This window comes from Telmatherina bonti, assembly GCF_933228915.1.
Source record: "Telmatherina bonti genome assembly, chromosome: 4".
NCBI classification, from domain to species: Eukaryota; Metazoa; Chordata; class Actinopteri; order Atheriniformes; family Telmatherinidae; genus Telmatherina; species Telmatherina bonti.
The window spans coordinates 14,325,392-14,350,162 of NC_136622.1; the positions used below are offsets into that span (position 1 = coordinate 14,325,392).

General features: G+C 39.5%; 1 protein-coding gene across 1 annotated transcript in view; it reads right to left on the bottom strand.

Moving 5' to 3' along the window:
• The window catches only part of agrn (agrin), a gene marked incomplete at its 5' end in the record, with an annotated part of 277,398 nt that overhangs the window by 117,735 nt on the left and 134,892 nt on the right, over positions 1-24,771 (bottom strand). The window lies entirely within an intron of this gene.

The following is a 24,771-nucleotide window of genomic DNA, read 5'->3' on the forward strand; positions in this document are numbered from 1 at the left end:
CACAACCAGGATACACGTGTATGCGTTTATGTTGTGTGCACAAAATATAAACTTAGAGAGTAATTGACCCGTACAGTGGCAGCTACAGCCGCTGGGACTCAGCGCCCACTCAGAGAGCTGCTGGACAGCCAGCTGGCGTGACGTCCTCGCCTCAGCACCGGGGGCGTTAAAAGAGATGGCAAGCTCTCACGGGTAGCCAACCCCATTGGAAATCAATGGACGCAAGCACAAACACACACACACACACACACACACACACACAAATAAGTCCACTCTACAACAACAATAAGAAACAAGAGAAAAGAAAAAGTCTGAGAAGAGGCGAGCAGCTAATGTCACTACTGTGGATATATGTCACACACACACACACACACACACACACACACACACACACACACACACATACACACACACGCGCAGCTATACATACTGTTTCTTATCAGTGGCTCACAGGTTAGGGCTGAACTGGAACCGGCATGTTCACTTGCGCTCGCTGGCAGGTGGCTTTTGTGGTAGTGGAGAGAAAGACAGACATTCTGCTAGACACCAACATGCACACACTCACACACACACGCACACACACACACACACACATGCACGCACAAACGTTGTTCGCAGTTTCGACAACTGGTCCAGCATCTGCCCAAGGCATCTCTTTCTCCTCCCATCGAAGCACACTGTGTGAAAGTGTGTGTATGCATGTGTGTGTGCACAGTGACAGGCAAGGAGGCTGTTTTTGACTTGCCCACTGTTCCCTGTGGGGAACCAGCTGACAGCTACCTGAGCTCACTCTCACTTGTACCAAGGGGGAGAAAAGAGGTGTCTGTATGCGATTGTGTGTGTGTGTGTGTGTGAGAGACAGAGAGAGACAGAGAAACTACCCGTGAATGCATCTGTATTCCTGACTGCCTGTGTGTGTCTGAGAGGTGTAAGCATTAGGTGTCTCTCTCTCTCACACACACACACACACACACACACACACACACACACACACACACACACACACACACACACACACACACGTACACATGTGGCCTGGTGTTAGAATGAAGGTCTTGTCATGACTGGCCCACTGCTCTGCCATGCCTTCACACCACACGCTGTGCGGTAGCGTGTGTTTGTGTGTGTGGCTCGCAGACAAAGCCAGTGACAAGAGGTGAAATTCAATCGAACTGTGTCAGACGTGCTACAAGGGAGGGAGGGAGCCTGAACACAGCGTGACTGGGGGTCATTAAAACAGATCTCGGTCTGATCTCGGTACAGTGACGATATTGAAATATTCCTTTTACAACACAGGAGATGTATTGCAGAAAAGTAGTAAAGCTAATAATAATAATAATAATAAAAATAAAAGAAATGCTTAATGAAATGACATAAAAAAGGCAAAAGACCTCGAAGAGAAAAAGAAGAATGGATGCCAGTGGTTTTGCGTAACCAGATGTTTTTTTTAATGTTTTCCTCCACTAGCCTCAAGCTTAGCTGTCTAACACAAGATTGACACTGGAGCTAAAGGCTCTGTGGAAGTAAAGGCATCAAGTGCAGGTTCTGGACTGAGTGCATTAACTGCATACCAATATAGTGGAATATCTTCCCTGGGAACACCCCCCCCGGTAAGTGAGAACAGATACATACATTTGACACTTTCAATTTCTTCCAAACAGGGAAAAAAAGACAACAACAGCAAAAACCCCTGACAGTAAATATGAAAAGCCATATCTGTCATGATGGCTGAAAAACAAAAGTACACCAACCAACAAAACTTTGTCAACAATAAAGTCCAACAGCGCTGGCCCTGACCCAGTTTGACTGACAGGTTATTACTGGGAATGCAGAAACATTAACAGAAATGGATAAGGATCTCTCGTACATGTCCCGCAGACAGATCTGCTATCACTTTACAAGGCCCTGCAAATGAAAGAAAAAGCAGCTCTTCTCACTGGTGTTGCAACATACACAACTCCAGGGTTGGGTGTCATTCTCTCTTGCTTTGGGCACTAAACAAACAGAGGTGCTCCAACATGCATTCTTCAGTCCAGACATCGAGCTCAGCAAAGCCAAGAAGATACGGTGCTGGGAACAAATGCATCTATTATTAGCTACATATTGTTTACTGCTTAATGGTGCAGTCAAGTCACGGTCTCGTATTATCAATGTACACCTGCTTTACTCCGTGTGAGTCTCCCTCTCTGCTGTGTCTGTTTTACTGCGACACACGTAGAACAGAGCAGAGAAGAGGTACATAAAGTGAAGATAAAGCTAACATCAACTCATTGTGCCACTGCAAAGTCTGGCAGCTCTTTGTTACAACTGTAGTGGCATAATCACCACGTCTGTAACGCTGCTTCCTGCTGTCGGCTAAAATCATTTGTAGTTATTATCAAAGAAAACATCAAAAAATAGAAATTAAGTGGATGTTATGTGTTGGCTCAAGTGCTCAGGTGTGTGTCTCCTGTCAGTAGTGCCCACTTTTTCTATTCTATTCTATTCTACAGTCATTTAGCAGACGCTTTTATCCAAAGTGACTTACATATGAGTGAGAACAATACAAGCACGAAATTAAACAGTAGAGGACATCGTAGGAAGGTGCTAGTGGACTGTCTAGTTGGACGCAGGTCCTTCCAAAAAGTGCTACAGGCTTTTGTTTTTCTGTTTTTTTGTTGTTTTTTTTTACTCCCTTCCCACTCCATAATACCATCTATGTTATAATACAAAGAATTAATTCCATAAAGTTTGTTGCAAAGAACTGGGCTAAGTTCTCCAACTTTCCAATAAATATAGCTTTTACCCCCACAGGTTGAAAAGCAGGAATAGAGGATTTTACTAAACCAGTTTTGGGGCAAAACTGATAAGTTTTAGCATTTAGACAATGACTTTAAACATATTTACCTTTTATGGCTGCTATTTAGCTTTGAAATGGAGGATATTTGGCAATCAGGGACAACTTTGTCCATGCTCCTGTGGACTGCACCTAATGTGCACATATGCAAGTGTAGCCTATGTGCTCATTAGTCAGTGTTTGGTAAACTCCCTCCAGCCCTGCTCCTCTAAAAGCTTTACTCCCATCACTTCGCAACCCGTTTTGTTTCTCCATAGGAGGCACAGGAAAATAATCCCATTGGAAAGAATAGACAGCATGTCCAGTTTGTCCTTGTCCTGTCTTGTCCAGGTAACGCGTCACCCAGTGTTTGGGCGCCTCATCCATTAAATATGACATGGTGTCAGAGCTTTACGGATTCTCTCAGAGCATCAGCTGGTTATAAAAGGAAAAAGATATTGGTGTAGTGATTAAAGCCCCGCTGAAAAATGTCATGGTTTATGAGTTGAAAGAAAGTAAGGCTTAGTTCTCTGCCAGCAATTTTCCACCTACTTTTGCCAGTTTTGAGGCTTCAGGAATTCAGCTTAGGTCTAAGAGGATACACATTTCAGTTAGTTCTTATGGATCAGAACACAAACAAACATCTGTTCTTTGTTATTTTTTCTGAACAAGGCAGAATGAGTACGACGATATCCATTGTTCAGAAAGGGAAAAGTATCCTTTCAGATTATTTCTTACCTTCAAAATAGCTTTAGATCCAATGAAAAGAGGATAAAATAGACATAATTCATCACATGTCGCATTATTGATGCATTATTTTGCTTTTGATGTTGGTCAAGCTCAATAAATACGACTCAAATGCAGCAAGTTCCCATTTTTATGAGATTATTGTGAAGAAACTATCCCCAAAGTATGTGCTTGTGTTGAAATGCTCCATCAGTTTAATTGTTTTGCTGCCTTGTTGCATTTACCTCAAGCAAAGCGAAGGCAAGAATTGGACTGTGGTGGCAAGCACAAGTGGTCCCAGACCCAATAAGGCTCGACAAAATTGCCCCGACAAAGTCGAAACGGCTACTTTAAGAGAAGATCACAACTCTCTGCAGGGATACGTGGACATCTTTTAATTATTTTACAGCAGTTCAGTTTGATTCAGGCTGCAACAAGGGGAAGGGATGGAAGGAAAGGCAAGCATGAATAATTAACACTTGTGAACTTTACACGGATGACAAGAAAAGCAGCTGAATTACGGGGGCAATCAGGGCAGTGATGCACAGGTGGCAAACCAGTTCAGATAACGCCATTTGTAGAATGCCGATTACATCTCCATGTGACAGCGTTGGCATTGACTAATTGCCGAACGACTGCCTGGAAATCAAGAGAGGAACGATGATGGTGGGGAAATACAGCTTGGTGGCATCAAAGTGACATCACATTAATGTTGAATGAGCTTAAATTCATTACACTCTAACACTCCTTAGGGACATCTTCCACTTGCCCCTTAATAGAGGGTCCCTTTCTTTGCAGCTGACACTAAGTAATACAGATGTGTTCCCCAGCTGGGCAGCTTATAATAGTGCTCTCCTCTCTCTGTTTCCCTCTCCTTCTCTCTATAAGAGGGCTTTAGCCTCTATATCAGTGTAGCTGTACCAGAGAACCTTTGCGGTGAGGGGACATGTTGCCATGGTGACAGCCAGTGATGCAATCGGAACAGAGCAGCTTCTCTCATCAGGTTGGGATTGGAAACTTTCCGTTGTACTCACAAGGGGTGTGTGTGTGTGTGTACATATATATATATATATATATATATATATATATATATATATATATATATATATATATATATATATATATATATATATATATATATATATATATATATGTATGTATATATATATATATATATATGTATATATATATATATATATATATATATATATATATATATATATATATATATATATATATATATACACGTATATATATATATATATATATATATATATATATATATATATATATATATATATATATATATATATATATATATATATATATACACACATATATATATATATATATATATATACATATGTGTATATGTGTATATATATATATATATATATAATATGTAGATAGATAGATAGATAGATAGATAGATAGATAGATAGATAGATAGATAGATAGATAGACAGATAGATAGATAGTGTGTGATACACACACAAATGTATAATTTTTGGAGTCTAATTATTTCAGTATGTGCAACACCGAGGTTATTGGTGTCTAGAGGTCCTCAGAACAGCAATAGATCTATGCAGTATTGATTGGGACTTGCATGCTTTGCCAGCTGTTATGATTATCCACAGGAAAAAGAGTCCAGAAATGATATACTGTGTCAGTGGAGGGCAGATAAAGAAAGTAACACCAAGGTGGCCAACAGTTATATCTTGTACAATATCTGAGGGGGGGGATAAACCCTACGTGGCTTCTATTGATCTCTATTTTTGTGGTCCTCAGGGGACGAATGCAGTCAATTATTGATCTCACTGCAATCATAAAACGCCCAGCGTGAAATAAAGAAAACGTCTACTCACAAAGGGACCACCTCAGCTTACCAACTCAAAATGAGAAATTGCTTCTTTAAACAAGTTAAGTGAAAAGAAAAAAAGGGGAAAGGAGAAAAGGAATAGAGGCTCTTTCAAATACGAGAAGAAAACAACTTTTCTGAGGTCCTGCTTTTTAAACCACACTGTTCTTATCTAGGCAACAACAGAGTGAACAAATTGGAAAAAGAAAAAAAAGAAGCAGTCTCCTACTTGAAAATGGAGGGTCTTTGGTGTGCGAGTATACCTCTGTATGTTGGGTGTTTGTGTAAAAGCTGGTCGTACAGTATTTTGTACTTCTCTGACATAAAGAGGGTAATCAATTTCTTTCTCCCTCTGACTCCACTATGCAACAAACATGCTTGTGTTAGCTGAGCACCTGGGCCCTGACCTGGCTAACACATAGAACAAACTTATTTACCAAACTCCGCAGCCCAAACCTGCAGCAGCCTTCGCCTTTGTAGAAAATGAGAGATAAAGCCTGAGACAGAGTGAGTCAAGATGGGGTGATGAGGGTAGGCAGGAGATGGAAAAAATGTTTTATTAGATGAAATAGTGCTGCAGATGGAAAAACAGAGGCGAGGTAAGGTTAGAGCAAAACAGGAGATGGAGCTGAAAAGTAACAATTGGAATCCCTCCCACTTCCCCCACTGCTGGTAAAATCAGTTCTTTAAGAAACTTTCTTTCATCTGGACTTTGGTGAACAAAGACGCGAAGTTCTAAATGTGCGTGTAACACATGCAGCCACATTAGCTCAATCTGTTCAAGGCCCTTTTCTGCTGTGAAAAACCAATAAGTTAAGAATTTATACAAGATGCTTTTTACATGTTTAAAACCTGTGTGTTTCCAACAAATCAAACAGTCTGTAGAGCTTCATGTTTTCCCTGCTGTTATCTGCACATGCTCCTCGAATATAACCATTGATGCTGCTGTAAGATTTGTCAATGCTATTTCCAGCCTCCCTTGGCTACAGTTACTTTTGTAATTTTAATGATGTCCCACTGGCATTAAGTGTAAATACACAAACCGTACAAAGGCTGCTGTAAGCACATGAAAAAGTGTTGTTTTTTTTATTTGGAGAATGTTCAGCTTCATATTTAAGCATGCCAGCAGTTTTATAAAAAATATATATAACAAAAATAAAACTGGGATGAGAAACTTTTTTTATAGTTAAAAACTGAAAACTGCAACTGAAAGCTATGACCTGGGTGTGTGTTGGATGCTGATCCCGTAACGTTCCACTAACATCAGACCACCTGAACATTCATTCATTCATTTTCCGAACCGCTTATTCCAATTCAGGGTCGCGGGGAAGCTGGAGCCTATCCCAGCTGGCTTTGGGCGACAGGCAGGGTACACCCTGGACAGCTCGCCAGTCCATCGCAGGGCCACACACAGAGAGACAAACAACCACTCACGCTGAACATTCGATTCATGCTAATTCATCTGTATGTTGAGCCTGGAAATGCCTGGAAACGGAGCGACTGAGTAAAAGAAACTCTTATCAGCATGCATCGGTTTCTCACCGCCCCCCTTCTGTTCATTAACTTTCCATGCAACGGTTCCATTTTGCCGTTGCTCGGTTTCATTTTTGCCATTCTAACCAAAGAGTGAATGATGTTTCACACCTACTTGAGTGTGAGAAGTTATTTCAGATCCTGGAGCGCTTCTGTTTTTGTTCACTTTGTTTGGCCATATGAGAACTCCACGATTGCCAAAGCAATTAGCCTGAGACCTTGTTGAGAGAGATTTCAAAACGCATTTCAAAACCAACCTCAGGGCTTTTATGTGGTGTGGCAAGCAGGCGGTGATCCAGCCCCAATACAGAGGGTGTTCATCATGGGCTGCGCACTTTGTGATATATTGGTAATCTGTAGATTTAGCCTTGAAGACTGAGCTCTGCTACACGAGGTATTGGTTCAATAAAGACCTCGCCTACTATTGTGCAGTGCAATAAACCAACAGCACACTGCATTTAGGCAGAACACAACTCCTTAAATGTGGCTACTGGCATTCCTCACCATCATCTTATCCAAACTGCCAGAGGCCACAACTTTCAAAACATGTACTTGAAATTTCTCTTTTATTCGTGTCGTCTTTCTCAGAATGCAGCAGATACAAAGTCTTCATAAATCAGCTCTGAAATAGGACAGCTCCTGACAGCTTCGTACATCTGCCTAATCACGCTTGTTATGGGAGAAAAATACATGAAGGGTCGACAATGAAAAATGTGGTTATTTGTCTTGATCAGGTCGGGAAAAGAGCAGCGGAAGAAACAGGCAGACAGAATGATGTAATGAGGATTAAATGCTGAAAGAGAAGGAGCTGGAGCACCAAATCTAGTCAAAGTAGAAAAAAAATAAATAAAATAAAAGAGATTCTCGCTCAAGACAGTAAATAAGCATCTGACAGAAATTCAATGGAGCTAGAAGAACTAGCTTATTCTGCAGCAAAGTGGCCATTATTTAACATGATCTATGTCTTCTGGATCAAACTGTTGGAAGGATGGACAGAAAAGTTGACACCACTATTCTGCAGGTTGCCCACTGGAAAAAAAAGAGTGCATTATACATTTATCAAGATGACAATAATCTCAGCAGTGCTCCTCATCCCGAGCTGTTATGATCGTGTATCTTTGTCATAAATATAGAAGGAGTATCCTGGCAGAGATGCTCTACCTACATAACTCTGGTCCACAGTGCTGTCTCCAACAAAGCTGCTTTATATGAATGCAACCCCGGGCCACATCAGTGGTAGTGTCCAAGCCTTTTTAATGAATCACATGGGAAATGGAAAGAAGCATTGTGTTGGCATGAACAAACTTCCAAGACTCCAAGTGCTCCTGTTTTTTTTTGTTTTTTTTTTGGTTTTGTTTTGGTTTTTTTTATTGAGTCTGTGCAAGCTTCTCTCTATCCCACCTTATCAATAATGGAGAGATTGATGACAGAGCCCGATTCTGTCACCTCACATCTCCTCCACAAACTCGGCAGCAGGCAGACAAAAATTCTTCCTGAGAACAGATTACAGCCAGTCTGAAATATACATGAAGAAAAGCAGCATGCTTGAGCGCACTCCTGAATTCCAATATTCAGTGAATGTAGTATTACGAGCAGAGAAGACCTCTTTTGTTCCAGTCTCTCAGATTGTCGTCTGACCTTAGTATCACCTCTAAGAAACCTGGGCTAGAATCTCTTATTTGAAAGGTTTGATTCTTTCATTTCACACACACACACACACACACACACACACACAACACAAAAAGCATCAGTATTTTTATGCTTGCTAATTGGGAGAAGGCGTTGAGTGGGAATCTTTTTATGATAACGCATGCAAGCACACAGCGAGCCAAAAGCTAACATCATCTCACTATCTCCATGCCTGCGTTCTTTTTCTGGATAGCACACTAACCCCCCTCGTCTTGTCATCATCAAATGTTTCATCAGTGTTGCATCTCCCCTCACTTCTCACGTTTGAAAGGAGAGATGGTATGTATACGGAGGAGAAGCTGCAAATGGGAAAGTTAGTCTCTGTCACTGGTTCCGCAGCATAAAGTTTCCAACAAATTTTTCTCTCCTTCATTTGCACTACACACAATACTCCATTTTCCTCCAGAGGAACTACTAAAACCAGTGAGAACCAGGTCACTTCCAAGCCAGATTAAGGGGCACGGCACCTGATCGCAGAGATCAGTAGGAATTAAATTCAGTAGAAAGATTTCCGTCATGAGATCAGATTTCGTAAACATTTATTCCAGCCAGAACTTTCTTTAAAAATCCGTCAAGAGTATATTTTGTTGGTTTTGCAAACCACCAAAATGCTTAAAGAGATTCTCATGCTGCAGAGTGTTGAGCTCGCCTTAATGCTGTGCAATTATGTGGTGCTGCCTGAGACAGCCACTGGGCTCTGCTTCCTCAAAGCAAACACTTCATAACAGATCTGACTGAGTTGTAGAGCTATGATTTATTTGTTTTCTATGTGTACAAAAAGCAAAACTGCCCAGACATTATCCCCCATGCAGCCAGGCAGTACTGTGTGGGTGTTAAGCACCATAACTGCAGCCATAGCACTTAAGTTCCACCATTCTGGTATTTTATATGTCTGCAGTGCACGTTTGCTAAGTTTGCTCCAAACACTTTGATCAATAAGACAATATTTTATCTAACATTAAGAAATTAAAGGTAAATTACAAATCAATACTTGAGTATAATACAGATCCCAGTGTTTTCTGTGTTAATGTTGGGCAATCCTGCAGAAAGAGTTGAGTTCAATGCCAATGTTCAATGTAAGCCTGGAAAGTAACAACATAATGAAGCAGAAACTGAGGTCACGGATAAGTGGTTTTCTCATCAAGGCAGCTGTTTGGTACTTGTTTACCCCCTTTTTGACAACAAACTTGAGTTGAGAATTGAGGTTTGGGCTAAATGTCAAATACTGATGTTTTGTGTGAATAAAAAGGTGCTAATTAGCAAGTATTTTTGTAACACATCTATTGTTTGGCAGCAATACTTTACCGGTTTGATTGCTGTAACTGTAGCCAGCACACATCTCTGGCAGACTGAATGCACTAAAGACACTGTGTTGGAGAGTGATTGGTACATTTTCTGTTGCATGTGGGTCTCTCTGCAGCCCCAAGGCTTGTACATCGTTTTCCGTGCTAACATGACAGGTTAACAGCTGAGCAACATTCGTTAAGATCTTTATAACATGATCTACTTTTTGGTAACAAGCTATAGGAGACAACATTTCTTCTCTGAACACCAAATCTAACCCAAAAAACAAGATCCTCCTTAGCCATTTATAAGCTTTAGAGAAAAAAAAGTACTTGAAAAGCACTTTTAAGACTCATTTCGGATGCTGCTCGCAAGCCTTATTACTGTCTGACTCCCTAAATTTCCCCAACACCCACACTGGTAATAAGTAGGAAATTATGTTTTTCATTTCAAATTAGATTAAATGAATCATTCTGAAGCACCAAAGTTATTTTGCAATCCCACATTCATAAGACACAGTAAATATACTGCAGAATACATAAAAAGACCAGATTTTTTCACACCATATTCCTTTTGCAGACAAATGTGACCTCGAATGAAGTGCTTGCTGCTGGTCTACAAAATAGTTGTATTGTTTGACCACTGGGCAGTTTTATTATATTTTAAATTGTAATGTCCTTCCTAAATTAAACCAATTCAGTGTTTCTGGTCATTCTTGCCAGAAAGAATTCAGGCCACCAGCAGTTTCCTACTAAGTGAAGGGATAGATAGGAAACTGGGCCTCCATGTTGGCTCCTGCTACTGAGAGGAGAGGACACTCTTTTTTTCTTTTTTTTTTTTTTTTTTCCCCCAGAATTTCTGGAGGGAGCCCAAGTCAGTGGCAGATGGCAGCAGGATGAGACTCAGAGACAACCTGGCGGGAGCTTGGAAGACAAGCCAGGAAGCTGCAGCTCTCGAGTGCTGAGCTGGTCTGCACAGGATAAAAGGGAGCCGGCCCCCTCCATATGGTCCTCATTGCTATGCCTGATCACAAAGAGGTGCCGATAGACACATTGCCTTTGTCACTGGATGGAATTCAGCATAGTTGGAGAAGAAATAACAGATTTTGAAGGCAAAATTGAGAAATTATTTTCAAAGCTGCAAATGGAGCGAGCTAGCCCATTAGTATTAGTGCCATCATATGGAAGAAGGGAAAACAGAACGGGGGATCCATCTTGATGTCTCCATTTAAAAGTGAATCTGAAACCCAGGTGGTGAAGGGCTTTATCCTCAGATAAAGAATTTAGATTAATATTGATGTTCCCAGCTGAAAAGCTCCTGCAGGAAGTATCGAGTGTAGAGATTCTTGCCATTATGAGGAAATGATGAAAGCATCGCCCTAGTTTTGCACCCATTCAAAATTAACCCCAAGGGTCTTGGGGCTACTCCCTCCCTTGTTGTTCCCCCTCCCAGACAGCAACTACATCATTCCTGTCCCCTCCTCCTTTTTGTATCCCCTCTTTCTCCCATCTCTCCACTTTCTGATCAATAGTCTTGATGTGTCAATCAATATGGCCACAAATCACTTTACTTCTCCTTCTCCTCCTTCTCTTTTATCGGTGTGCTCCCCTCCCTGGGAGGGGACGCGGTGTCACAACGTAAGTGACCTCCTCCTCCTCCTATGTGCAGATATGAGAAGGCCATCTGTAATTCATAGCACTGCTGCTCACTCGACGATGCCACACACACTGATTAACGCACCTTCACACACATTCCTACTAACTTTTAATAGCCCTGAGAGGTGAATGTAGCATGTGATTGTGGTATTTTTTTTTAGAAAATCAAAGTTCGGAGTCGGCTGCCAATTCATCAAGCTGAACTTTTTCCCCCGAGGTGCCTCTAGGGCCATATGCTCACGCAGTGTATACACACACACTAGGAGTGGATAGTTACAGTAAATGTCTGGGACACACAGGGAAAAAGGACCCGACGTAGATTCAAATTTATGGCTGGCGTTCATGCACTGCTGGCTTTAGCGGTAGTATTATAGTACCGCAGGCCCCCACCAGCCACCGCAAAGGAATTAATTGCCGGTGACGCGAAAGTAGCACAAAAAGTGCCACGCTTTTGCGCTTTTCATTACTGTGCCGGGAGTCTTTCTGTGTGGCTTTGTAATATTTTCTCAGGGAGAGGGACTGTAGGAGATGGGAAAAAGCTGGAGGAGGGTGAGGGATGTGCGTGTGAGAGAGAGGGGAGGTAGGGGTGATAAGTAATATGGAGCTGGCTGGAAGAGTCTTTAGCTTATCGCTGTTCATTTGTCTTCATTTCTTTTTCTTTGGAATGCTTTGCCCGTCCTGACCCACGCTGCTGGAGCGCTGCTGAGCACGAGTTCACTACTGGAGGCATCTACATGCACATACACCTAAAGTATTCAGTCACACACACACACTTACAATCAGAGCCAGGCAATGTCAACTGCAGGACCTGGCAAATATCCGCTTACGTATGCACATAAAGTGTGAAGAAACACACGGGTCACCGAAGTCCGATTGTGAGTTCGAGAAAGGGTTTTCCAATCGCAAACCTTTTGACTGGTACATTTAACTGGCAGAACTGTGACTGTATTTTATTTGTTTATGTTTTCTGTGCTTGCCTGAAAACCTGCCACACATGTCATGGAAGTGCTTAAACTTTCAAAAATACTTAACATCACAACGGATTTATGCTAAATCTTTGTGCCTGTCATCATCAGTATCCACACAAGCCACAGTGAAATTTTAAAGTCAAATGAAAAGCTATCAGATAATCCCATTGTATCTGTCTTTTCCCATTCACTTTTGATCAGAGCAGTTCTTTAATTTGACACTTAGTAAATGGGGGAGAGTTTGACAAATCTGTGACAAATATAACATGATTTTGTATGAGAAACTAATACTTGACATGTTTTCTTTTTTATCAATATTTCTTTGACACACATTTTCCAAATAATTTTACACACTTACAGTCACTAATCAACACCATTTAACCATGAGGGAAAGCTTTAAAGGACCAACAATGAAATGTGTTCATTCATATTGTTCTTTTCCTGTATTCCCCTATGTATCTGAATGCGGCTTGGCATGCCTGTGGATGCTCTTATCAAATTACTGCACATTCTACACCTAATATGCCGCATATTTTTTCCACGGAGATGAAGAAATGCTTTGTCTGCTACCATGGTAGAGGTTGGGATTATGCGTTGAAGGAGATAGAAGGCGGAAAATAAAAGAGAAGGCAAACAACCTGGAGGGAAAGAGGGAAAAAGGTGAGCAGGGAATTCCAATCAGTGCAAAACAAATGGCCTCCGTAACATCAATCTCCTGTTTGTCTGCTTTGGCTCACACTGTGTGGTTACAGCTGGGTTTCAAAAACATGTACGCACTAAAAAAAAAAAAAAAAAGAAAACTTGAATATACAACCAGCAGCTTCAGTGTAGAAATTAATAATCTCACTCTTGTAACGTATGGGGTCAAAGAAAGGGAAGACATCATGCACTGCTCTATAATAAAAATTCCTCTGAGGCGTCTTCACCAGAGAGAATGGAAGAGACTTTACTTAATGATATCATCAAAAGCATTGCAGCTCATGTTTGTGCGTATGATGTGTGATTGGATCAGTGCTCCACGTTGTGATGCAATAAGATTGACTGATATTGAGCAACTTGGTGAGATCTGTGTACCGCATGCCCTTTGTTTTAGTTCATCCCTCTTTTGATAAGACAGACAACGCTGGGAGACTGAACAGCAGCTGATAAGGATTCAGTGTCTGCTTCAAGGACATTTAAGTGGAGCAGATGTTTGGAAAAGTGCTGGGACTCCTGGTGGTGGCATAAGCAAGCCTCCAGGAGCCTCATAAAGCATCTGTATTGTTTGTATTTGTGCAAACACATTCATTTAATATAGGTGCCTCTAACATGATCTGAGCGATGACTCTATTCGGTTTGAGTGCTGGCATGTGCAGTTGCGTTGCGAAATCCTCGCTGCAAAATGTTAACTGTGAATTACAGCCCCAGTAATGTGATAACTACTGGATGGTTTATTGCTTCCTACTGGGAAACTCTCTTTGCCCAAGCCAAGACCTCCAGCTGAAATGGCTTTCCTTAAAGACTCTTCAGCGGGGCAGCAGCTGAATGGTTCAGCACTGCATAGATTGTATGGTGTCACTTGGTTAAAGAAGGGTTTATATTTCCAATATGTCATGCACTACTGGAGGCTTGTTGTGGCTTGTGGTACCAGTAGTACTGTGTATGAAGTACTCATGCATGAGGTTCACTGAAGGACATAGGGAGCAGTGCCACAATGTGCAGCACTAATAGACAGCATTGAATATAAAGAAATACCAATAAATAAAGGAAATTGAGTGATTAAAGTTTGTTACAGAGTTGAGATAATAAGCTGACAGAAAACTAACAAACAACCATTTTGAAACACTAAATATGTTATTTTGATCAGTCGAGATGAGTTAATATTTCCAAGCAAGCAATCTGTTTTGGCTCTGTCTTATCTTCCTGGTATTTTGTACCCAAAATGATGAATGGCAAAATTAATCAAACATGAAGGTAACAACTTCATAAAGCCTCTTCATAAGTTATCGTGTTGAAGTGTCAAAAGAAACAGATCAACAGACTGTTCTGCCGAATGCCCATCTGAGCAATCGTCCATTCAAATGTACTTTGCAAAACATTAGCAAGTCTGAACTCAGAATAAACTGGACTGTAAAACAAAAAGATCCTTTTCACTCTGAAATAAATGTCTGCATTTTTTCCCATGGAAAAAAATCTGTTCATGCATTTAAATGCTGCAACTAAATTGCAGAGCCAAGTATCAGCATCTCATAGGATTTGCTCAGTATAGTCTGAGGGGAACCCAACAAATCACTAACACCAATACTTGGTGGAGAGATCAACCTCTGTTTGAAAAACTGCCCATTCTTCCTAGACTAACTACAATAACAAGTTTAGCCCCTGCAGAAGAACTCTCTTGGGTGTGCTGTTAGCAAGTACTGGGTACTTTATGAGTACTGTTATTTAATGCAATTACTGATGAGTGGTCTGAACTTATTTAGCACATTTTAGACCCAGCTGTACAGTGTGGTTTGAAATTTGTTTTGTCATTCTGCCATTCACATTCACCTATACTTATGGGGTTTTTCTTTATGTACAAGGATTTTATTATATTGTAAACACACTGAGCAAAGCAGTGACAGTCTGAAATTCAGCGTCTTGCCCAAGGACACTTCAAAACATAGAGGAATTCAGGTTATGTCTACTGACCTTACAATTAATGGACAACCATTTTTGGCATCTGAGCCATGGTCATTCTTTTGTAGGGTCAGGGTTCATTCAATTATGAATATGCAAACAGACACACCCCCATCTTTCTCTTCAACACACACTGTTGTTTCGCTGCCACCCATCTTTTAATCATTATGTGTGTTACTCTTATATTTGTGTGTGTGTATGACAGGCCTACTCATGCAACACACAGATGGTGACTGGCTCTCAGATTGGCCTATCACTGCTTGATTGGAGTGTTCAAATGCAACATTTGAAAGCGCATACATGTGTGCACATGCACACAGGCACACATACAAAACGAGACTTGGCAGAAAGCAGCCGACATAATTAATAGCAGCCATAGTGGTTTCCTTTTCAAGCAGATAGCTTTCAGTGACAACAAGAGAAGAGAAAACCTTGGAAAATAATAATGACTCAAAACTCTGGAAGTTTCTGTGAGCTGTTGTTCCAGACTTTTAATTGGTATTGCACCTCTGCAGAAATTTGGCAGTGGGGGTTAGTGTGCATGTAATGGTCAACTGCTGTTGTAATTAAAAATCAGGTATTGTAGATCAGTTTAAATAACTCCAGGTGCCAATGTAAAACAACTTGATGCATGTCTGAACAACACTGGAAGTGTTAAGAGTTCCCTGCAGTGCTGGATCAATTCAGCCGGTTATCAAGGATTATATGGATGGATATGGTTGTCATCATACTTTTCAATTTGTTATTTCAAAACCGTCCACTAAATACATTTAGTGGAAACTTCATATGCATCCAAACAAATATCTAAAGAGAATTATTGACTTACATCTTTAATCAAGGCCTTCTTAGAATCATTCACTGAAACGAATGATCACATCAAACAATATGAATTTGGATACTGAGTTATCACCCAGTTCAACAATCAGCAATTGGAAGACATTTATTTAAGCTTTCATATGTTTTCTACAGTCTTCTGACATTTTGTTATCAAAACAATCAAACACTTAATTGAGAAAATGCAATCAGGGGTCTAATCCCTGATGAAAACAATCATTAGTTCATAAATTGCTTTAACCATTCTTTCACTCAAAATGCGCAGTGTGAAACGAAAATGTAAACAAGATAAGATGAATCCGAAATTATCTCGGAGTTGAAAAATGGACCATTCTGGCAGAAAAGACTAATAGCATAGAGCAAAAATGCATGAGGAGAAGACCAAGATAAACTTAATTGGAAATGCATGAACAGGACCTATGAATCATGAATAGTTTAGAGCAGTATGACCTCAGCGTGAAAAGAAAAAATCCAGCAAAGAGTCTGAATTTTATTTAAAAAAAAAAAAAATCCAAACTTGAAACAGCTGGGTTTTAACTGTTGTGTGTTTTGCAGGTGACCAACAAAGAATTTTAGCTAACATGTATCATAATCTGTCCTTTCATCTGCTTAGTCAATCTCTCTTCTAAAAATACAATTTTTAGAAGAGATTGAGATTGTATAAATCTCAAGACTTTTCTGGTTGGATGTGTTCATCCAACTAAATGCAATGTTCAGCGAGTTAGCAATACACAACAGATCAGTAAAGTAAATGTAGATCCTGGCAGAACAGAAAGCAGTGGAGTGTAAACAAAGAACTGGAATGAGTTTAAAGTCCATAGTTCAGGTGTCAGTTAAACTGAAGTCCTTCTGATTGATATCCTTACACTTGCGCAGAAAAGTGTGAGAGCAATTCAGGTAGAGTAAACCTCAAGAATTAGCTATCCGCAGCACCTACTAGCCTCTCACATTTACAGTTGGAGTGGAAACGCTCCGTGCATGAAACTGTGGGCACAGGCAGAAATTGTATTATTATGCATCAATCTAAGCTGTCTTGATCGATATCCACCCATCAGGTATGCATTTCCCACTGTGATCTCAAACTTAAAGTGCATTCATTGATGACAATTCACTCTGAACTTCTTCACGAGCTTCATTTTTCTTTACATCCGCTTTTGAACGAGATAGTCTCATATAGCCAACACTCCAATGTTGTGCTAGGAAATGGAAAGAAGGCAGGCAGTGTTCACTTGCAAGTCCAGCGTAGCATTGACTGTGTGTGGTTTGCAGTGTGAGTTAATGTGCATTCATATGTCATGGTGTATGAGAACCCAATTTGCACTGAGACAATGCACTGTGATGCTGGTTTGACTGGTTTGTGCAGCCAATGGAACAGAATGGAAACAGCTGATCCATCCTCTTTGGATGCACATGTGTGTGTTCAAGCTGAAGCAAGTTCAATGATGTGTATATTTTATTTGGCTTCAGTGGCTGTGTTAGTGTGAAAGCATCATCTCAGAAGGTAAGGTGTATGGGAGGAAATCGCACCAGCCATGAGGAAGGAAACCTGCCAAAGCGTCTTGATCTGACAAAACCTTTTTTAATTTACTCCGATACAATGCGACACCTCTCAGTCTTTTGTAAACAAGAGCGTCTAAATAAAATGGCAAATGTGTAAACACAAATGGAACAGTATGACAACAAAACATGGCTCATTCACAGATGCTGGTTTCTCTCCCTCCCAATTCTGTCTCTTTTTGCTCTGGAGCTTATCTATCACGTCGTACACCAACCAATTTATATGGAAAGCACTTTTAATGTGCGGAAACAAACCAACATGGTCTATTTAAGCATATGGCATGCACGTTTCATCTATTAGAGGCTTTTTGGCTTAGCGATTTAGTATCTTCCTATGTTTAACACATATGGAAACACAGATAAATGCCTCTCTTTGTCTCCACAGTCTCCCACTTATTCTCCACGCTTGTTCTGCAACCATCTTCCCTTTCTACCTTTGGGAACAGAGTGGGAAGAGACAACGCAGGGAAGGTATTCATTTCTGACTCATCATTGACTCAACAGCATATGTTTCCCCCTTGAGGGCACTTTAATGATCCTTAGCCTGAATGACATATGTCTAAGGCCGATTAGGATGGTAAATTCTGACAATGCATCAATGGGGATCATGTCAGGTTTAATTAGTTCGACTCTTCTTAGGTGAAGTTGAGATCATTTTTAGAAAGTAAGACAGGTGGGGGTACATCACAATTACTACTTCATAAAACGATAAAAAGAACTTTATGCCTGTAGTTTCATTTTAGGCAAGACCTGTGCAAGGTTTTCTGCAAGGTTGTTTGGGCTGGAGGTGGAAGTCACAGAGTAATATCCTTTGTAATTTTGGTTTTTATTGGAGCCATCTTTGGCACAGATAAACATACAGTATGTGTTGATCCTTGGCAGGTTTTGTTTTCTTGGAATGCAATTATCTGACACTGCCTTCAACGTGCCTTCATAATCTCCCTTCAAATGTCCAAACTAAATATGATTTGACACCTATTTTAATTTTGTGGGATATATTGCCAGAAAACATTCTGCCCCAAAAGTTGATCTCTGAGTAGCTTGTTATTGATAAGAAATTCCATGACTCACTACAAGCACCATGCCAGCTTGTTCATTTGTGCTCAACTTGTAATGATAATATCTCCTAAAGCACTTGTAGGCAGAATAAGGTGACAGCAGCATGTGGGTTTGCTGCTGCTAAACTAAGCAATGTGTGGAGAGTTTGTCATTGGAGAGGGAGCCAGAATATCTCAGGCAAGCAGCTTTTGAAATTTAGATTACATCAGATTCTCTTTTCGATTTAATGGAGTGTCAGGCTGCATTAACGTGAATCACTTATGCTAAATGTGGGGCTATTCATATGGTAAGTGCTAGGTATGTATTTTTTCCAGCTTCAATTTTTAGCTATCTGTTTAGTATAAATGTGTAAACAACAACTTTCATTGGAAAACCCGATGCAGAAACACACAAAGACGGAAAAAAACGGAAGACCCAGGGGCCTTGTTGTCCATTATGCATTCCGTATTTTCATTTTTCACACACTGTAGCAAGTGATACAAAGTAGTCGACTGGAATGTCAGTGTGTTTGTGCTTGTGTGTATCTCTGATTTTGCTGGGCTCATGTGCAATGGGCAGGTTATTGTTTTGCTGACGGATTAACAAAGAAATGAAGTTAGATAAATTAAACCAAGACCAAAGTTCATTTACTGCTCAGGGAACCTCAACATTTCTATTGTAAGAATATCCGTGAAATTTTATCAAAATAATACTCTCAAAAGAACAGGACTAAAGCAAAAAAAACAGGCAATATCTCCAGAGGTTTAGAGCAGATGCGATAAAATAATTACAACGCAGTATGGCTTTTTCACTGTATTTTCACTGAAAATGTTTCCATTTCTTACAAAGAACAACTGAGGATTTAATGAGAAGAAAATAGTCTGTAAAAGGTGTATTTAATGAAAAAAATATTTTTATCCGCAATGCTATCCGTCAAAAAAAAATACTGTTAAGAGGTCGTTGTTACTGATCGCTAACTAGCTTGCTCTGCTCAGATTTTTTTGGTTACATATCTAGCTAATACTTAGAGAAAAAAAACATCCCAAAAAGTGTTATTTTGACTCTTTAAGGAATTTAAGTCAGTATAATATTTTAAGGTATTACTTTTGTGTCCACCAACCACAAATAAGATGTGTTTAGCTTGCTACATATAGACAGCATTAGCATACTTCCTTTTGTTAGCCTGCATCAATCTTCTGTGCAAGGTACTTAGTTGTTGCGGTTTCTTTTAGCTGCCTGGCTTGTATGAGTTGTTGGTAAAGATATCTATGAAACTCAGTCATATCGGCAGGTTTATTACTTACAATCCTTACTGGATGTGTGTGCTCGCAAGCAAACCTGGGTGGTGCCCAAAGGACAGAAACAAACTTCCTAAAAACAATGCCACATAAGTTTCTGACCTTAAAACTGCCATATGAGGATACACTGACATTCATTATGGATGTCTCTGGGTTAGTCATTTCCCTTTGTCACATGACAACAGGATTTCACTTTATGGCACCACGTTACATGTCAGCAACAAAATATCAACACACAAGTCATTTTGGATATGCACTATGACTGATTCAGCAAAGTAAGATTAAATGAAAAAAAAGTGACAGCAAGAGATAAGTAAAATGTAAACATGGAGTAAGTTCAGAAAACAGATATAGATATTGATACAGAATTGAGGCTAAACTTACCTTAACTAGGGAGAGCTAAAGTGCAAAATTCTGCCAAATTTCAGCAGTGTTCCTTTAAATGAACACATTTTCATTGCCAGTAAATTATCACTGACCTAATTATGAAATAACTGAAAATTTTTTGATGTTCGATGATGACGTAGGGAAATGAAAACTGACACTATTTCTGAATTTTTTGACATTGTGCATTTCTTCTCTCACATTTGACAACATGGACTGCATAGTAACATTTGTTTCATTGTGATCAGCATTTATTATTGTTGATGAAAAAATTGATACCTTGCCACATTTAACTGAAATTACACCTGCATTAGGGGCACTTCAAACTAATGATTGTCAGAAAAAGAGCTGAACATTTGCTGTTTCTTTTTTTTACTATCACAAGTATAGTCAAATTTCAGGCAGTCAATTACAAAAGGTTAATTAAACAGCACGGTCCAAGCTGATAATATATATATATATATATATATATATATATAATCAGTTCTAGCAACAATTCTGTCACACATCTAAAAGAACAATTTGATGGTCTGATAAGCATCTAATACTTTTACAGAAGAAAATCTGTGTCTGCAAATCATTTAATTAGTTTATTTATATTCTCTATGAAGTTTTAAGACACTTTTAGCATGCAATCAGAGTTTTACATTTTGAGACACAAAGTAACTGCTTTTGGGACTCGTGGGGACCCCAGTCTGCTAGTTAACTGGCTTGGTTCCACTATCCTGTTCTGCTCTTGGCAAAGTACTGTGATCCTCGGAGGTTTAAACAATTTTCATCAGTTTTTAATGCAGCTGACAAAGTTAACTTACTTGCCAACTGATTAAAAACTAGACCCAGCCGGACAAAGTAGGATGAGTACTGCTCTTTGCCATCTTGTTGTGCACACTTGTGTGATGGAACAAACATTTCTCCATTGTCCCTAATTTATTGTAACTAGAATAGGAACAATGCACTAAACGGAGCTTGTGGCACCTTTTTGTAGAAGACATGCATGTTAAAACATTTTTTTTTAAGGTTTTCTAAATTATAGCCATTTTGTTTTCATTTTAAAATGTAAAAAAAAAAACAAGAAAAAGTTTTCAAGAGTAAAAGTTCGGGATTTATCTTTTTTTCTAGTTCTTAAGGTAATTAAAAAAAACAAAAATTAGGTCCTAGTAATGAAGGTTTTTAAAAATTTGAGATTAATAATGAAGATCTCAATACTTGACTGTTTAAGACCTCAAAGGGTTTTGCAAATCTACATGAAAGCCTATGACTTGGAGGGGCAAATGGACTTATGCAAGGGTCCTTGTTGACATCAATAAGCTGGTAAAGCTGACTTGAGGGAAAAAATGCTCGAGCAAACAACTTTCCAACCATAATACACATGAGCCTGTTTTGGGGTTGTTTGCAGCCAGTGACACTGGGAATGTTTCACTGATTTTACAGCAACTTCTGGAAGCAAACATCACAGCATCTGTAAAATAGAGGGCCTTTACAACATGATAATGATCGAAAACACATTTCAAAATCCACGCTCACAGCCTCAAGAGGAGTAAGCTGAAGATTTTGACAGGGCCTTCACAGTTCCTATTATTAAAAATCTCAGGAGAGCAGTGCATGCAAGTTATCTGTGGAATTTTACACTTTTTACTCTTTGTCTTTTCTTTTTTTTTTTGTTTTCCAGGAAAAATCTCTAAAAAGCAAAAGAAAGAAAGAAAGAATAGTTTTGCCTCAGTATTGTAGCTTTTTCTTTTCATTTTAAACTGTAATAAAAAGGAATTTTATCTAAAATACTAAAGTAATATGATACATTTAACTTTATGACCTTCGTGTGATCAAATTATCATATTGCAAAGGAAGATGAACGCTTGCAAAGCATTGTGAGGGAACAGAGAACAAGGACAAGGTGTTTTAAGGTGTACATATCATGTATGTGTTTAACTCTACTTGCAGTTGTTTGGTATTCATTTAAAGGCACAGTGTGTAAGAATTACTGACATCTACAGGTAAAGATGCCATGTGTTCAAATGCTGAGCAGAGTTGTGAATGGAGGGTGGTCACTGGTTACCAGAATTCTTCCATACATAAATATTTTATATGTTTTCATCTGTGAGTGGATCCATTGGCTTCACATGTATAGCTGGACTACTGCAACACTTAATACATGTTTACTGTCTTGCTCTATTTTTAAGGCATTACTTATTCTAAACAATGCTCCAGGATCTATCAAACAAAGCTGGCAATGCAGTTTTTAAGCTCAAAGGATTCTCATTTCTTTCATAGACTTGTTTGTCCATCCAGAGACACCATAGTAAAAAAAAAAAAAAAAAAAGGTGGCAGCTACCATGTATGTGGACTTAGAACAAGTAGATGATAACTTGAAGTTATTTTAGTGAAGTGATTAAAGACCAATGAAAACATAATGATATATTCTTCTGGCAAGGATTTTTTTTTTTTACAAGTGGCATCTTTAAAGTTCATCACTGGAACAGCGCAATGAATTTAAAATGACAGGTCTAACATTCACTTATCTTCAGCTTTGTCTGCATCAACACAGTTGATTGACCTCCAGGGTTTGACTCAACTTACTCAATCATTTATAATCAGCCTTTTTTCACATTCCTTACGCTTACATTGCTGAGCTGCTGCAGATGGCCTTACCATGTCTTGTTTAAGGGCACGTCAAGTTACAAGGGTTGTTCCTTCACTTCACGCACATTTTCCCCATCAGCTGAGGTTCATAACAAAGCACTTACATAAGAAAAGCTTCGCTTTTTTCTAATTTACTTCTATCAGTTGTTAAATCCACATAACCATTAATTCAATCTTGAATCTACACTTTTCCACTTTCTCTCATTTATCAGGTGATTTGACTCAAATGCTAACAGCGATGGAGGTGAGAGCACCTGCTTGAGCCAACCAATGGGTCATAGGTTGAAGACATCCATGATGACTGCGATATATGCGGGCGTGTATGTGTGTTAAGGATGGAGGAGAGGTGGGAAAAGGTCATCATGAATAGTGCATGAGGGAGGGTGGGGTCATATTGTTAAATGTCCGTCACCTTCCTGCAGTTAATCTCCTGCTGGTTGGGATGGGGGTTGGTGATTAGCCGGACATTTGTGTGTGTGTGTGTCTATGCTTGTGAGTGTAAAGCTAGTAATAGTGATCTCTTCCATATTCATACTTCGACCTTACCCATATGCATTCAGCACCACATGAGACCCTTTATATCTTGGAAATCAGGCTGGAAATAATAGGGAGGGGGCATGAGGGTAGAAGTCCAACCTTTGACCCTCTCTTAGTGTGTGTGTGTTTGCATGGCAGGGAGGGATTAAATCAAAAGCCTTGATTGGTGTAGATAGGTTGAATTGATGCCTTGGTTACAAAAACGTTTACACTGATACAACATGGATGGCCTCATTAAAAAAAGTAATTCACACTGCGGGCCTGTCAATCAAATCTCAGTCTAGCTGCACCTGAACAAACACACACACACAGAACAAACACCTTTTGTGGCTTACATAAATATTTTAATATCCATCTGTTCTGCATCAAATGGCATTTAATAACAAGACATGGACAGGTACATAGTCTAAACCATCTGTTCATTCACTAAACTGAGACCAGCTGCACTGTGCGCAGGACTGAGACTTTTACAGCAAAATATATCACAGGGCACACCGCTGAATACGACAAATGGATTATTTTCTGGTATTGTTGAAAGTTTTTGTGTGTTCAGATGTGAGACTGGGATAAAAGGGGGCGAAAACAAACAAGTTTCAGAAGAAAAATTCCTCCTAAAGAAATGACACAAGAATGTTACTTGTCTAAGATCTTAAGTTTTGGCAAAAATCTTCGTGTCAGTGTGAGAGTGGATGTGATTTGAGTTTAATTAATTAACTCCCTAAGACTTAATGTGCGAATGAAAAACATTATGGGACTAATTCATTTCCACAGAGGTCACATTGACACATTGGATTTTTTTTTTGTTTTTTACCAGTTAGTATATACAAAGAACCTTTTTAGTGCAGGACATCACAAGGATACATAGTGTTTTAACTTGAAATATGGAGACAATGACTTGGAGATTATCACTAATCTGAAGCGAAAGAGGCTCAAATTGTTCACTCCTAGAAGGCTCTTTCTAATAATCTATGCAGCCAAGTGTCAGTGCGTGTTCAGAAACGTGTCCAAAAATGTGCTGGACTGAGTTATTATCAAAGTACAAGCACAGGCAGTACCAAACTCCACTATTGCCTCTATATATACACACAGAGACACACTCCACCTGTGCACTCACCTACCCATCTACATTTTCTCTCTCACACTTCAGTCTTTCATTATTAATCTTCACACCAACCCTCTCTTCAATCAGAACTCCTTTAGTCGGGCTTCAATAATTGATACATTTCCCAGGAGTCGGTCTAAAAATTGTTTGATCAAACCTTATTTACACCTCGTTTTTCCTCACGAGTGCCAGCCAAGGAGT